Here is an 18,396-nt window from a genome sequence, read left to right on the forward strand (position 1 = left end):
AATTTTATTTGTTTTAAGATTGTTATTTTTTAAATTCAGTATGCAGAGTGTACAAGTTATCCTTTTATGGCTTCTTGCCATGAGGTGTGCTAGGTATATGTTTGGGAACTGAGGAGAAAATTCTAATTTTATATTATTTTAGAAGAAATAGATATAATTCTGTAGGTCTTCAAAGGGATAGATACTTGATAGATTGTTCAGATAAAATGCAGCATCCTATTGCATTGGTTGTTATTAGAAATAGATTTACTTATTATTTAGATCAAAAGTTGATCGCTCTTGTTAGAAGCAAGTTACTGTGCATGTATCTTATGTAGAACAAACTGTAGCTCCTATTCCATGTTGTTATATGAATGCTAGATCAATTTGTAACAGCACACCTCTCTATATAAAATGCATCGCCAACGTTCTATGAGGCAAACTTACCCAGCATTCCAAGTTAAGTTGTCATGGTCCAGATCAGTTTTATACCATGAGTGCTTGCCCCGCCCTCACGTCACAATGTGATGACGTTCGGGGCGGGGCTATGACACTCAACGAATCCCCAGTTCCACCGCCCTCTTACGCTCCACCCCCCCCCGACGCACACAGAAAAACAGCAACCTATGCCGATCCTCCCCCCCCCCCACGGAGTGCCATCCGAACACCTGATCCGCCGTGATCAAAACGGAGGGTAAGTCCAGCAACAAGGGGAGGGGGATGGTAAGGAAAGCGCCTTGCTAGCACCCGTTTCATTGGCCTCAGAAACGGGCCTTTCTTACTAGTTGTTTATAAGAGATGTGATTAGTGAGTCTGATTTGGGAATTAACTTTATTGTGGAGACATGGTTAAAGGATAATTCAGATACTATGGTGTTGGAACTATGTTAGTACATAAGTACATAAGTATTGCCATACCGGGAAAGACCAAAGGCCCATCAAGCCCAGCATCCTGTTTCCAACAGTGGCCAATCCAGGTCGCAAATTCCTGGCAAGATCCCAAAAAAGTACAAAACATTATATACTACCTATCCCAGAAATAGTGGATTTTCCCCAAGACCATTTAATAATGGTCTATGGACTTTTTCCTTAAGGAAGCCATCCAAACCTTTTATAACTCTGCTAAGCTAACCGCCTTTACCACATTCTCTGGCAACAAATTCCAGAGTATAATTACATATTGAGTGAAGAAAATTTTTCTCAGATTCATTTTAAATTTACTACATTGTAGCTTCATCACATGCACCCTAGTCCTAGTATTTTTGGAAAGCCTAAACAGACGCTTCACATCTACCTGTTCAACTCCACTCATTATTTTATAGACCTCTATCATATCTCCTCTCAGCCGCCTTTTCTCCAAGCTGAAGAGCCCTAGCCGCTTTAGCCTTTTCTTATAGGGAAGTTGGCCCATCCCCTTTATCATTTTTGTCGCCCTTCTCTGTACCTTTTCTATGTCCACTATATCTTTCTTGAGATGCTGCAACCAGAATTTAACACAATATTCTAGGTGCGGTCGCACCATGGAGCGATGCAAAGGCATTATAGCATCCTCATTTTTGTTTTCCATTCCTTTCCTAATAATCCCTAATGTTCTATTTGCTTTCTTAGCTGCAGCAGCACACTGAGCAGAAGGTTTCAACGTATCATCAACGACTCCACCTAGATCCCTTTCTTGGTCTGTGACTCCTAACGTGGAACCTTCCATTGTCAATTTCACTTTTAGGTGGTCAATATGAAAGTCATAGTTCTAAACATTTTATTTTATGTTTTCCATCTGCTGTGAATATTAATCACAAAAGGTTATATCATGGATCCTATTGCTATTCTATAGTGAAGGTTTGGAATTTTTTAGCCCTTCAAATTTGAGGGTATTTTTGGGAATAAGAGGGGTGTAATGTGGATAATTAATTATATGTGAATTATGGGACAATGTGTACTGCATTAATTTACTGTATGTAAATTTTGTTGTTGTTGTTGTTGTTGTTGTTGTAAATCTACTCTGAACCTGTAGTAAGGGATTTAGTGGAATAGAAAACCCTTGGTAGTATAGTATAGTATAGTATAGCATAGTATAGTATAGAGCCTTAGTCACTTTAGCCTTTCCTCATAGGGAAGTCATCCCATCCGCTTTATCATTGTCGTCGCCCTTCTCTGTACCTTTTCTAATTCCGCCATATCTTTTTGGAGATGCAGTGACCAGAATTGCATAAAGTACTTGAGGTGCAGTCACACCATGGAGCGATACAAAGGCATTATAACATCCTCAGTTTTGTTTTCCATTCCTTTCCTAATAATTCCTAACATTCTATTTGCTTTCTTAGCCTTTGCTGCACACTGAGCAGAGGGTTTCATGTATCATCAATGATGAAACCTAGCTATAGCTTGGGTTCCTTTTTGCCACATGCATCACTTTGCATTTGGTCACATTAAATGTCATCTGCCGTTTGGATGCCCAGTCTCCCAGTCTCGTAAGGTTCTCTTCTAATTTTTCACAATCCTCTTGTTATTTAACAGCTTTGAATAACTTTGTGTCATCAACAAATTTAAGTTAATAAAGTTGCAGGCAAAATTTAATTCCAATAATGACTTGTGGTATTATTATTTATAAATTAATAGATTGTAAGATGAGGACTGGATGATGTGAGAATGTCAATGTTGTGTCCTATTGTGGATTAAAAACTGATTTAAAAATAGATAACAGAGAGTAGGGTTATAAGTGATCTAGAGATGGGAATAACTAATGAGGTAATGAATGGTGTCTTTTACTAAAGCGCGCTCATGTTTTTAGCATGTGCAAAAAATGTCTGCGCGCTAAATTTTAGAGACGCCAATGCATTCCTATGGGTGTCTCTAATGTTTAGTGCACTCACAATTAAGAAGCAGCAGTCCCAGCACAGACCCCTGAGAAATCCCACTATCAACTCTTCTTCATTGAGAACACTGACCATTTAACCCTACTCTCTGTTATCTATTTTTAAATCAGTTTTTAATCCACAATAGGACATAACATTGACATTCGCACATCATCCAGTCTTCATCTTACAATCTATTAATTTATAAATAATAATACCACAACTCATCATTGGAATTAAATTTTGGCTGCAGCTTTATTAACCATATATAAATATATAACTCAATTCTATAACTTCACTGGCTCCCACTTAAAAAACGCATCACGATCAAGATATGCACGATTGTACACAAAATCATCCATGCAGATGCCCCAACCTACATGCTAAACCTCGTGAACCTGCCTCCCAGAAACGCCAAGAGATCAGCCTGCAAATTCCTCGATCCGCACTTCCCCAGCTGTAAAGGACTAAAATACAAACTGTTACATGCCACTACCTTCTCCTACATGAGCACACAACTGTGGAATGCATTACCTAAAGATTTGAAAACTATTGACGAAATAACCAACTTTTGTAAATCTCTGAAGGTAAACCTCTTCAACAAGGCCTACAAAGAAAACCCATAACCCACTGAAATACTTTGCCAACACAACCAGTTAAGACAATCTACCTGCTATACTTACCCAACTAACTCTTGTCTATTCCCCCACCTAATCTTGATACATCACTAATTGTATCTGATATCCTGTAATGTCAATGCCATAACAAGACAATGAGGCATATTTTCAAAGCACTTTGGGAGGCTAAGTTCCATAGGTTTCTATGGAACTTTGGGAGGCTAAGTGCTTTGAAAATATGCCTCTATGTAAGCCAAATTGAGCCTACAAAAAGGTGGGAAAATGTGGGATACAAATGCAATAAATAAATAATAATAAATAACTTAACCTTTACCCAATGCATTAAATTCTTCCATACCAATGTTAGCATTCCCAGAGCGGTTTAACAGTTCAGAGCCATTCGGTAACAAAACTGGCTCTCTGACTTGTCCAAAATTACCCCATTTATTCTATGTGACTCACGGTGCTGTCAAGCCACATCTCACTCGTGGCTGTTCCGCCCACAAGTTACTTTTTCCATCAAAATATCTTTTAACCAATATCCACTTAACCGCATCTGGTGCCTCTTTATCCCCACATATCTGGCTGACTCAAAAGCTGCTACCGACCTCCCATTCCCCACCCAAATTCACATACCCACCATAACCATCCCACCAAAATCATTATATAAGAAACCCACAACATGTCACCAACTATCCATTGCAATTAAAAACAAACCACACAACACAGGGCGGGTTGGGAAGGGTAAAATTCCTAACCCCTCATCCACCCTCACCCACCCAAATAATGATTTTAAACTGCCAAAAACTCTTCTGTTTCCCCATAACCGTTCCTATCACAACCACCAATCCTCACCTTCCCTTATCATCCAATCACCCTTCCTCTCCTGTTACTACCCAACCCACACTTCAAAATTAACCTTCTCAACTCCTTCTTTCATACCATTCTATCTTTTCCCTACCCTCACCTCTATTAACTATTTATCTCCCTTCCTTCTGGCTCAATGTTATTGCCCCAACAGTCTAAACTGTAGGGTCTCCCTATCTCCTATCCCATGACTTTCTAATTTCCTCAGGAGTCTTTCATGAGGTAATTTGGCATACTTACAATGTCATCATAATACATACTAAAGCATTTTAATAGAGAGCATAGGGTATAAGAGGAGGTTGAACATATCTAGAGATAAGATAAAAACAAAAGGAGTTAGAAAATAAGGGTGATTCACTTAAAGAAAAATTACAAATGAAAGGACATTTTTGAAAGAACGTACAAGTCTGGATTGAGACATCGTGCTCATAACATCCCAAAAAATTCATCTGAAAGCAATTTTTGAACTGGAAAAACATCCAAATTTCCTGTTCGAAAATACACGAGAAAGATGTCCTTATGATGGAGATGTCCATCCTGAACAACCATTTTACAAACTGAAATGGTTAAATTATGAACGGGGGGGGGGGGGGGGGGGGGGACAAGGCACAGGAACATCTGTCTGGCAGCATTCTATGAAAGTGACGACACAGACATTTTTGCAGAACAGAGGAGTAGCCTAGTGGTTAAAGCAGTGGACTATAAACCAAGGGACACAGGTTCAAGTTCCAGTCTTACTCTCCCACTTCTCCTCTTTTTTTTTTTTTGTAAATGTGATCCCTACAGGAATAGAAAAGTACCTATTGTACTTGAATATACACCACTTCAATAGCCTTCAGCCTTACAGGTGTCTTATATCTTTAGGTACAGTAATTATTTTCCTGTTCCTAAAGGAAGCCCAGGAAAAAAAATTACTAGAGCTACTGTGGGATTTGAACCTGTCTCACAGTTTATAGTCCACTGCATTAACCACTAGGTAACTCCTCTGACATGCTTGGTGTTCTGCTCAGACATAGAGCCATGCTTTCCTTTATGGTATTCCTTTCAGGGAAGAGGGAGGGGGCAGCAATCACAGGGAGATTAAGAAGGGATCATGCCTTAATCCCTCCAGTGGTCAGATGCTCAATAAGAGCACCTTTTTGTAACTTGAACGTGACTGAAATAGGTCTAGATAAAAATGTCCTTCTTTTTAGACATGGACATTTCTTCCTGTTTGAAAATCGCTCTTGGACATCCTAGTTTTGGAACCTTCCTAGACCCACCCAAAACACATCCACTACATGCTCCCTTGCTGTTTGGACAAACTGCCCTGTGAAATGTCCAAATTCTGACGTTCCAAAATTGGAATCTGGACATTTTCTGCAGGTGGTCTTTTTTTTTTTTAAGGCATTTGAGACATCCATCTGCTTTGAAAGCACCATGGAGTCGGAAAAGGTGCAGGAAAACGATCTCAACTAGAGTAAGAATTGATAAGCAAGTCCTGCTGCACTATGTGCAGCTGGTGTTAGTCTATGTGTGTGTGTTGCTAGTTAGTTGCTTCTTCCATTAAAAGGTTGAGAGAAGAGCCAAGCTTTCACCTGCTTCCTGAAGTAAGGATAGTATTGCATTAAGTGAAGTCCGTTCTGGGAGTGTGTTCCAGAGTGTGTGTGGGGTGGGGGGTGGCTGCTACAAATAAGACTCTGTGGCATTGTGTAATTTTCTTTGAATAGATGTGGTTAGCGATAATTTTTGGGAGGATCCTCTTCTTCAAGTACTCTGAACCATTACTTTTATAGGCCTTGAAGATTACTACTACTATTTATCATTTCTATAGCGCTACAAGGCATACGCAGCGCTGTACACCATACACAAAAGACTGTCCCTGCTCAAAGAGCTTACAATCTAGATAAGACAGGTAAACAGACAGAACAATTAAGGGTAAGGGAATAAGGAGGTGAGGATAAGGACAGGGCAAGTGAGTAGCGGTTATGAGTCAAAAGCAGTGGTAAAGAGGTGGGCTTTAAGTTTGGACTTTTATAGGCCTTAAAGATCAGACTATAATATGCATTATGGTTCAAGGGTGCACCCTGTTGAGCCATAATGTATACTGTTGAGCTGGAGTGGAGTGGAGGAGTAGCAGTCTAATAGTTAGTGCAGTGGGCTTTGATCCTGACACCCTGGGTTCAGTTCCCACTGCAGCTCCTTGTGACCTAGGGCAAGTCACTTAACCCTCCATTGCTCCAGGTGCAAACAACTTAGATTGCAAGCCCCCTACGGACAGAGAAAGTACCTGTATATAATGCGTTCAGCACTGTGTATGTCTTGTATGTTAGAAATGATTATCACTAGTAGTGTAGTGAACACAATACTCCAAGTGCACTATTCATGACTATTGTCCCTAACCAAACAAACAAATGTTTAAAAACTTAAATGAAATTAAAAATTAAAACAGATTCTTCAAGGATAATCTTCATCTTCATGCTGACCAACATGTGTTGTTCAACTAGTAGAAACCTTCACCTCCCCCCCCCCCCCCCCCATCCACCAAGCCGAGGCAGGTATCAAATCCCTGACAGCTGAGTTGGACAGGAGTTTGTTAATCACAGGATTCAGCTCTGCAGCCTGAGGTTTGAAGCTGCTTACAATTGCTTAGGGCCCTTTTACAAAGGCACAGGAGGGCCTACATACATACAGTGCGTGCCAACTCGGCACTACCGCCTGGCTAGCATGTGAGCAAGGTGGTAATTCTGAATTAGACATGTGCCAAATCCCACAGTAGAAAATAATTATCTATTTTCTACCACAGGTGGTAAACAGCGATTGGTGCACACTGCATGATTACCGCATGGGTAGCACGTGAGGCCTTACCGCTAGGCCAATGGGTGGTGGTAAGGTCTCAGGCTGAAAATGAATATGCTTGGTTCAATTTTAACGCACTTTCATTTTCCGGCACCTTAAAAAAGGCCCTTTTTCCTAAACATGGTAAAAATTAGTCCAGTGTATTCCCAAAAGATGAGCTCGAACTCCTGCAGTACACATTTTACTGCGGCTTAGTAAAAGGACCCCTTAATGACATCTCTAAAGTACAATTTCTTAAAACTAGAAGGGGGGGAGGGACTTTTTGTGTGATTGCAAGGAGTCAGTTTGACTTGAGGGCTTATATGGACCCGGATCTACAGTAATATATGTTAGTAAACTCACTTTGTCTGAAATAATACATGTTGGTTCACCTTCATGAAATACTGCTTGCACAGCAAGGGCCCAATGACAACAAAAAATACAAGCTTCTAAAGCATTCATTATTCCTTATTTAATCTGATATATTTGTAAACATCTGTGTCTGTTGTTAGATGTATTAAAGCAACGTGAAATAAAACTCTGAACTTCTCTGCATGAGGCAACCACCATTCACATAACAAGTCAATATTAATTAAACGTTTACTTATTCACTTTTATTCTCCTTCTGACTGGGAGACAGAAGCTGTGCTTCTAGTCGGAAACAAATGTGTGGTTGTGTTTGCCTGGAAATCAAAGCAAATTGAAACTCTTGCAAGGTCTCTATGAATGAGAGGCTGCCTGGGTCTATGCCTACTTCTGCAATCACACTTTACCACTAAATAATAGAGGGAATCAATGGGCCCAATATTCAAAGGATTTATGCTCCTAACTTTGGGAGTTATGCGCCTAAATTGGCTTCCTTGAAAATTTGCTAAGGCTCATGCCTTGAATTTATAATCAAAATTGCACTAAATTCCTAAATTTAGGAGTATAAAAAGTGAGTGTCGGAGGTGGATGAAGGGTGGGGGGGGGGGGGGGGGGGAAAGTTAGGAGCTTAACACTAATTTTCAACACTAGAGGGGTAATTCTCAAAAGGTGGCCTAAAGTTAGGCACCCAAAGTGTGTGCTAACCCCCTAATTCTATAAACGTCATCACAAAATGTGTGTGTAATTTAACTGAACAAGCTAATTAGCACCAATAATTGGATTTTTAAGAAGCAATTATTGCCATTAATTAGATCTAATAGGCATTTATACACATGAATTTAAGCAAGTTATAAGTACATAAGTACTTCCATACTGAGACAGACTGAAGGTCAATCAAGCCCAGCATCCTGTTTCCAACAGTGGCCAATCCATGTCACAAATACCTGGCAAGATCCCGAAAAGTTCAATACACCTTCTGCACCTAAAATTTACATGAAATCTGAAAAAGGGGGTGTGGAAATGGGATGATCATGGGCAAAACAGGGACATTTCTAAAACTGATGTGTATTGTTATAGAATAACAGAGATATGTACTTAATGTAAGTGTGTACATTTGTACCACATTTCAGTTGGTGGAAATAGCCACTCCTAAAGTTTTTTGTTGTTGTTACATTTGTACCCCGTACTTTCCCACTCATGGCAGGCTCAATGTGGCTTACATGGGGCAATGGAGGGTTAAGTGACTTGCCTAGAGTCACAAGGAACTGCCTGTGCCTGAAGTGGGAATTGAATGCAGTTCCTCAGGACCAAAGTCCACCACCTTAACCACTAGGCCACTCCTCCACTCCAAAGTTAGGCATAATTCCCGGGCATAAGTGCTATTGTATAAACCGTGCCTAACTTTAAGCATAGCTTATAGAATAGTGCTTTTCTAATGCTGATATTTTTGGTGTCATATATAGAATCTAGCCCTAAGTGTGAATTCTAGTACTCTTCTAATTGCCATTATATTGGGTGCCTAACTTTAAGCACAAGAGCTTACCCTAGCTCAATGGCTGGTTTAATCAAATCAAATCAAATCAATTCTTGTATACCACAATATCCCTTTCCAGGGTTCAGTGCGGTTTACATTCTAGGGCCCTCATGATCCAAAGCCCCGCGCTGTTCCAAACAGCGCTCTAAAAATAGTGCTGGAACAGCGCAGGGTTTTTCTGCATAGATGATCAAAGATAATGCATGCAAATCTAAGCAGCGCTATTATCTTTGATTACCATGTAGAAGTGCGGGAGAATTGTGTCTGAGCATGCGCTCAGCACAATCCTCCCGCACTTGTTTGACAGGTCTGGGCTGTCAAAAGCCCAAACCTGTCAAACAGCCTGCCCCGAGGCCCAAACAACGGGGGCTGGAGGTTCGGTGGGTCTCCAGCCCCCCCCCCCCCAAACCCCAGAAAACGTCATGGCCACCGCCGGCCAAACCCTCTCCCACCCTCCCACCCAGTGACAGGGGGGGGGGGCCGGAGGTCCGGAGGACCTCCGGTCCCCCTGATGATCCCACACCCCTCCATGTTCAGGGAGGGCTGGAGATCCACCGGCGTAGCCAGATCTGAATTTTTGGGTGGGCCCAGAGCTAATATGGGTGGGCACTATATATATAGATGAGAGTACCAGGCATACTGTGAACAAAAGCGGAGCCAGGATGAGGCAGGTTGATGGCGCGGGGGGAGCGAGAGCGGACTTCCACCGGTGCCGGCGCACATTTTCAGTGCAACAGGATGAAATAAAATAGGTGCCGGTGCTGGCAGAACTCCGTTTGTGGGCGCAGCTGCTCCCCTGGCGCCCCACCTAGCTATGCCACTGACTGTGAAGTAATACAAAACCCAACAAAAATCACTTAGGACCTATAAAGCAATTCTACCATAACACAAACCTTCAGGAGTCACTGTAAATTGCAGTGGGCAGAACATCATCAATATACCTATTGGAAAGCTAAACAAGCTGGATTAGTACAGATCAGTCCTACACAGACACTCAGTGCTAACAGAATACCCAGCCTTTTTCATACATGATCACAAGTAGACCCTCATCAAGTATAGAATAAGTAACCACAAACTAAAAATAGAAATACGTAAACAAAGATTAAACTGAACCCCAAGAAGCCAGAATCTGCATACAGTGCAAAACCAAACAAATAGGAACAGTGACACATCCCTTTGTACCATGAAAAATCTAGAAATCAGATGTAAATTTCAAAAAACTAAGATATTTCAATTGCTACATTAAAAATGAGCAAATAAAACAAAACCAAAAAATAAGGTGATATCTTCTTATTCGACTAACATAACATTTTTGGCTAGTTTTCAGAGACCAAAAACTCCTTAAGTCAGGACGAGCATACTGTTACAGCAGTATACTGTCCTGACCTGGAGAATTAGGTTTTGGTCTCTGAAAGCTAGTCACAACAATGTATTTAGTCCAATATAAATGGTGTCACCTTATTTTTTTGTTGTTTTGGTTTTTTTTTTTATAACTATTAACTTTTAAGGTGGACTAACATAGCTGCTACATTACTTCATCCTAAATTTAAAATAAAATTCTTTTTTTCTACCTTTGCTGTCTGCCCATTTAATTTTTCTAATTGTGTTGGTCCTGGTCTCTGGTTACTGCTTCCTTGTTTTCTTTTAACTCTTTCCATGGGTCTCCTGTCCATGTGTCATTTTTTCTTCTTCTGTCTTCTTCACCTCTTCCATAACAAGTAACATCAACACTAATCTGTTCCTTTCAGCTTTCTTCCATTTTTTGTTACCTAGCCATTCAGATTTCATTCATATTATCCAGTCTTCCATCTCCCTCTTTTTACTGCACCTACCTACAGCTTTTCATCTCTTTTATCTTATTCTCCAGTCTTTCACTAGCTTTTTCCTCTCTCCCACTGCCATTCAGCATCTCCTTTCTCTCTACCTCTGCCATCCAGCATCTCCTCCTTTCTGTTTCTATCACCTGCCATCTAGCATATTCTCTCTCTCTCTCTCTCACCACCATCCAGCATTGCATCTTCCCTCTCTACCTCTGCCATCCAGCATCTCCTCCCTTTCTGTTTCTATCACCTGCAATCCAGTATCTTCTCTCTCACTCTCCCACCACCATCCAGCATTACCTCTCATCTTTCTCTCGCACCTGCCATCCAGTGCATACAGTCTCCTGTCTCTCTCTTTCTCACCCCCCCCCCCACCAGCTAGCATCCCTTCTTGTCTTTCTGCCCTACCACCATAAAGCATCTCGTCTCTGTCTCTTTCCCTTACTCCCATCATCCAGCATTGCCCCTTCTCTCCCCCAATGCAGTATTGCTTCTGCCTCTCTCACCTCCTGTTTCTCCCTGCAACCAGCATTTCCTCTATATTTCTCCACATACCCCATACCCCTGTCATCCAGCAGTGCCTGTCTCTATCCTCCAGTATGCAACAATGCCCATTGTGTCTCTCTCCCCTCTACTCCCCATATTCATCATTGTCCCTGCCTATCTCTCTTCCTATCATCCAACATTGCCCCTATCTCTATCTTACTCCCCCCTCCTATGCAGAATTTCCTCTATCCATTGCCTCAGATACTCTCCAGCCCATAGACTCTGTCTCCCCCCCACTTTTATCCAGTATTGCACCACACTTTCTCTCTCTTCCCCACCCCCGCCCGCCCACTCATGCTTTTCTTTTTCCCTCCCCACCTATTCACCACCACCCTGCAGTACTGTTTCATTCTTCCCTCTTAAGTTGTACCTCTGCCACCGGTCCCGCGCTAATAAGCAATGATAGAGCGCGGGACCAGACTCTCTACAGCGCCGTCGCTAGCGCTAGTGCTTCCTGTGACGGTTCTGCCTCTTCCGTTCTGATATAACCTTTGGGACTGGCAGAAGAGAAGAACGGCACCAATGAGAATAGGCCCGTCGAAGAGCAGCAGAGCACAGCATCGCAGCACTAGAGAGGCCGTTCCCAACCCAGACCCGCACTTTAAAAAAATCAGGTAAAAAACGAGGCAGGTTACTGCATTTAGGCAGCCGGCTCAGGCTCACTCTAAAGCTGTTTTTGCTGCCGGCTGCCCTAAATGCACGCGACTGATCTGCAGAATAACTAAAACGTGCAGTGCACTTCCGTCCCAGACAGTGCATCAATTGGATAAGGACAACCAAATGGGTGGGCCTGAGCTCAGATTGGGTGGGCCTGGGCCCACCCAGGCCCACCCGTAGCTACGCCCCTGCTCCAGCCCCCCCAAACCCCCCAAAATTGTGAAGTGGCCGCCTCCAGCCAAACGCTCTCCAACCCTCCCACTCAGCGACGGGGGGGGGGGGGGGGGCTGGAGGTCCGGTGGACCTCCAGCCCACCCCAACTCCTTCCCCCCCCAGCGTCCTCCTTTCAATCCCTGGTGGTTTGTGGTGACAACCCACCTCCCAGCCTGCATGCTGGACAGGGCTCACCATTCCTCCCCAATGATCCGCAAAGTCTAACGCCAGCTTGGAGCTGGCGTTGATTTTGCCACGGCCAGCAACCCAATCTTTGGCGCACTGGATGCTGATCATTGGGGATGAATGCGTTAAGCGCTGATTAGCATGCATTTGCAAGCTAATTGTGCTAGAAGCCCTGTTTAGCATGCATTTGCATGCTACTTGCGCTAAGAGCCCTCGAGTGCGTTGTTTCAGGCGCTCGAGGGCTCTGGTCATGGGTCGGCAGCAAACTCCGGCACTAGTATGGCGTTAACAGCCTCTAGTGCCAGAGTTTGCTTTTGATCATGAGGGCCTAGGTGAGATAAAAGCCGATAATGTTAGTGTGAGGTATGAGAACTATTAGAGACCACTGGTGTAATGCATGAGACCAAAAACATAGGAAAGGATAATGGATGATACTAGGAGGTAGAAATCAACAGAAAACAGCTACCTTAGCTTCAGGAACAGGCTAAAAAACTTGCTCTTCCCCAAAGACTGTTTCATAACAAATAGATTGTTATGAAACAGTCTTTGGTGACGAGAATGTTTTTTAGCTTCTTCCTGAAGCTAAGGTAGCTGTTTTCTGTTGTGATGGCAACAGGTAGAGAGTTCCATATTTTAACTCCAAGCACAGGGAAAAATCTTCTGATTTCAAATTGTCTTTTGAAATGGTGACATTAGCATCAGTTATTCTTTCAGGGGTCCTTTTACAAAGGTGCGCTGAAAAATGGCCTGCAGTAGTGTAGGTGCGGATTTTGGGCACGCGCAGAATCATTTTTCAGCGCATCTATAAAAAAGGCCTTTTTTTGCCGAAAATGGACATGTGGCAAAATCAAAATTGCCATGCATCCATTTTGGGTTTGAGACCTTACCACCAGCCATAGACCTAGCGGTAAAGAATTTGGTCAGTAAAAACCTACGCGCATCAGATGCCACTTGGCACGCGTAGAATAAAAAATATTTTTCAGACACGCGTAGTGGACCCGTGACAAAATTGAAATTACTGCAAGGGCCATGCGGTAACTGGGCAGTAACTCCAATTTGGCACACGTCGGGCGCGCGTAGGCGCCTACACGGCTTATTAAAAGTGGCTCTAGTCTGTTAGACTGGACCAAATGTAGTGAACTGATCTTAGCAGTTCAGTGGTGAAACCCTGTAAGATTTTTAAAAGTAAACAAGCAGCTTAGAACCTGACTCTTTCTGCTATGGGAAGCCAATACAGTTTGTGCATTCATTTGAGATTATCCCAAATGAATGGAACCATTGAAATCTACCCTCAGTAACCGATATAAAATACACAAGATTCCAATAAAAGTGTCTGTTATGTTTATATAAAATATGGTACAAATCTTAAGCTAATTTTATCTAAGGGAAAAGATCTCAGTGACTCTCATTGTTCCCAATCAGGAGCCCATGCAAGAATCTCACAAACCTACCACCATTATTGGTCAAAAGCCCTTATAATTTTTACTGTGTATAGTAATGTATATAAATGTATGAATCACAATCAATTTACCACTAACACAAAGTGTAAAAATCAATATAAATATATAAAATTTTTAAAATAATTATCTGCCATTATAAGTCATATGCCTATAAGCAAAAACACTTATGTAGCAAATTGAATGCTCTCAAGATCTATGGAGCCATCTGTTTTGCTGACTTCGACTTTGTCGGGAGTACAACTGTCCAAGCTTTTGTGCCAAACAGAGAAGAGCTGGTAATTGCTATCAACTAGCATGACTGCTATGCACTTATAGGATCCCATGAAGTCATATTCTGACAACATCTCTATGTGTCAAGACGGCATCTCTGATTAAGAAGAGTGTTCTTGCTTAGACTGTTTTGCTCCCGACAAAGCCGTAGTTGGCGAAACAGACGACTCCATTGAGATTGAGAGCATTCAATTTGCTTCGTAAGATAAGTGTTTTTGCTTATAGGCATATGAGTTTTAATGGTAGATATTATTTAAAAATATCTAAATATTTCCACACTAATCTGCTTATAATCGAACGAGAAAAACGCCCAAGTTCCGACCTAAATCGGGAGATGGACGTTTATCTCACAAAAACGAATAACGCGGTATAATCGAAAGCCGAACTTGGACGTTTTCAACTGCACTCCATCGCGGAAGCGTACAAAGTTGACGGGGGCGTGTCGGAGGCATGGTGAAGGCGGGACTGGGGCATGGTTATCACCCGAACAGAGATGGGCGCCTTTCGCCGATAATGGAAAAAAAGTATGCGTTTGTAGCTAGAATTTAGGGCACTTTTCCTGGACATTGTTTTTTCACAAATAAGGCCCCAAAAAGTGTCCTAAATGACCAGATTACCACCAGAGGGAATCGGGGATGACCTTCCTTGACTCCCCCAGTGGTCACTAACCCCCTCCCACCACAAGAAATGATGTTTCACAACTTTTTATTTTCACCCTCAAATGTTATACCCACCTCCCTGGCAGCAGTATGCAGGTCCCTGGAGCAGTTGTTAGGTGGTGCAGTGGACTTCAGGCAGTTGGACCCAGGCCCATCCCCCCCGTACCTGTTACAATTGTGCTGCTTAATGCTTAGTCATCCAACCCCCCCAAACCCACTGTACCCACATGTAGGTGCCCCCCTTCACCCCTTAGGGCTATAGTAATGGTGTAGACTTGTGGGCAGTGAGTGGGTTTTGAGGGGGATTTGGGGGGCTCAACACACAAGGGAAGGGTGCTATGCACCTGGGAGCTCTTTTTACCTTTTTTTTTGTTTTTGTAAAAGTGCCCCCTAGGGTGCCCGGTTGGTGTCCTGGCATGTGAGGGGGACCAGTGCACTACGAATCCTGGCCCCTCCCACGAACAAATGCCTTGGATTTATTCGTTTTTGAGCTGGGCGCTTTCATTTTCCATTATCGCTGAAAAACAAAAACGCCCAGCTCACAAATTGTCAAATAAAACATGGACGTCTATTTTTTTGGAAAATACGGTTAGTCCGTCCCTTCACGGACCCGTTCTCGGAGATAAACGCCCATGGAGATAGACATTTTCGTTCGATTATGCCCCTCTATGTGTTAGCAATAAATAGATTGTGTTTCATACATTAATATACAAAGTAAAAATTATAAAGGTTTTTGACCGATGATGATATGGTTGTGAGGTTCTTCCATGGGCTCCTGACTGGGAACCATGAGAGCCACCGAGGCTTTTCCCTTTGTTTCATACATTAATATACAAAGTAAAAATGATAAAGGTTTTTGACCGATGATGATATGGTTGTGAGGTTCTTCCATGGGCTCCTGACTGGGAACCATGAGAGCCACCGAGGCTTTTCCCTTAGATAAAGTTAGCTTAAGATTTGTACCATATTTTATATAAACTTTAACAGACTTTTATTGGAATCTTGTGTGTTTTATATTGGCTACTGAGGGTAGATTCCAATGGTTCCATTCATTTGGGATAATCTCAAATGAATGCACATCCCTAACCTTTACCATTCTTTACTGCCATGCAAACGGGCAGTTTAGCTTATTTTGGGGCCTTTTACAAAGATGTGCTGAAAAATGGCCTGCGGTAGTGTAAATGTGTGTTTTGGGCAAGCAAAATCATATTTCAGTGCACCTGTGAAAAATGCCTTTTTTAAAATTTTTGCCGAAAATGGACACGTGGCAAAATGCAAATTGTCGTGCATCTATTTTGGGTCTGAGACCTTATCACCAGCCATTGACCTAGAAGTAAGATCTCACGCGGTAACCAGGCGGTAATGGTCTACGCATGTAAAATGCTGATTACCACCCAATTACCGCCTGTGCACCAGAAAATAAAAACATTTTCCGACACGTGTAGTGGACGCGCATCAAAAATGAAATTACCATAAGGGCCACGCGGTAGCTGGGCGGTAACTCAAAATTGATGCATGTTGGCCATGCATAGGCACCTATGTGGCTTTTTTTTTTTGTTACATTTGTACCCTGCACTTTCCCACTCATGGCAGGCTCAATGTGGCAATGGAGGGTTAAGTGACTTGCCCAGAGTCACAAGGAGCTGCCTGTGCCTGAAGTGGGAATCAAACTCAGTTCCTCAGGACCAAAGTCCACCACCCTAACCACTAGGCCACTCTACTCCTATTTATTTGGTGTATTTTTATCCCACAGTTTCCCACCTCTTTGCAGGCTCAATGTGGCTTATAATACATCATGAATGGTGGACATGTATAAGAGAATATACAATTAGTAATACATATAGAACTTGGGTAGCATGATAATGAAGAAACATGATATTAGTGTATCAAACAAACATTATAAGGCAATTCTGGGTATATGTGTAGGAGTTCACATTTGTTGATCTTTGTGATATGCTTTGTTAAAGAGATGAGTCTTCAGTAGTTTGCGGAAGTTAGATAACTCGTTGATCATTTTCAGGTTTCGCGGCATCGCGTTCCAGAATTGCTTAGTAAGAGGGGCCCTGTCTTAGGTGTCGCCAAAGCTTGGAGTATAGGAACTTCATGGCTATGGAAACACCTGAGAAAATCCTGAGAAATGTAGCTTAGAGAATAAATGAGCCTAGAGCTTATTTGCACCCCTTAGCTAAATGCTACATAGACAGGTATTAACTTTCAAACACTTTCCTGGGTTTGTACAAAAGCTCCAAGGGAACTACGCATATCTAATCACCCCTATCAATGGCTTTAAAATATGTCCTTCCATTTTTTTTTTGTTGGAAGTGGAAGGGGATGGTTTGTACATTTTTTTTCCTGGCTTAGTCATTATGCAAGAATTAAATCATAATCTAACTGATACAGGACTAAATAGAGTGTTATCCTTTCACCAGATCAAAGAAAAGTGTAGAACACAGAACAAGGAGAGCTGTGTACACTTACCCATTAGATGTAACATATAAATCTAGGCAAGAACCCAAGAAAAGGATGAAAGGTTCACTCCTGAGTGATAAAACGCCAAGACATCAATTGGTAATTTGTTGCCAGCATGCTGCAAGTCTATTATCAAAGAAAATTCCAAAAAGACAAGTGGATGGAATAGAGGGGGGACATGTTCAAAGAAAATCAAACTTACAGAGAAAATGTTTCAGTCAAGCTTTTACAAAAGAGACAAAGCTCCAGCCCTTATTCATGTCAAAAGGCTGAGTTCAAACAATTTCATGAGTGCTTTATATTTCTACTGAGTGGTCAAATTAGAAAAAAATACAAAAATATGGGAAATCAATCCAGGAGTTTTTCAAAGGATTAGTATATTAAAAAGCAAAGCTATATGTGTTATTCAGGGAATGCAGAGCTTGACAGAAAATAAGGGCCGGATCCAGTAAATGGTGTCCAAAGACAGGCGCTGGAAAGATCCACACTAAGCTAGTATTCTATAAAGGGTGCTCTTGCTGAAACCTGGTGTAAATGTCGGTGCCTAATTTTTGGCAGTTGGATGTGCAAATCAGTGGCGTAGCTGCGTGGGACCCTGGACCCCCATGCCGACGACCCTCTCGACCCCCCTCCTACAGGGGGGGGGGGGGTCAAAGTTGGTGGCGGTGATGGTGGTGGCGGGGGGGGTCAGCAATTGTGGCGGGGGGGTTGGTGGCGCTGGGGGGTGCTAAATGTGCCCCCTCACCTCGGGCTCTGGACCCCCCTCCTGCTGAAATCTGGCTACGCCCCTGGTGCAAATCACAGCATTCTATTAACAAGCCTGCCGATATTCAGCTGATAGTGGTCAGTATTTTTATGTCTGCCACCGGCTGTAATCCTGGATATTCAATGTCAGGTCATGTCCAGGCACCATCATTAAATATCCAGTTTTAAGTTGGCCGCTAAAACTTATGGGATTAAGTGCAATAGTCAGCCCTTGACTGCATAAACTGAACCACTTAAAGATAGCACTGCTATTTATGTGGCCCAGTTTAAATGGTTATCTTACATGGTCAAGGGCTGAATATTGGCACAACTGCATAAGT

The sequence above is a fragment of the Microcaecilia unicolor genome, chromosome 1 (assembly GCF_901765095.1).
Source record: "Microcaecilia unicolor chromosome 1, aMicUni1.1, whole genome shotgun sequence".
In the NCBI taxonomy this organism is placed as follows: domain Eukaryota; kingdom Metazoa; phylum Chordata; class Amphibia; order Gymnophiona; family Siphonopidae; genus Microcaecilia; species Microcaecilia unicolor.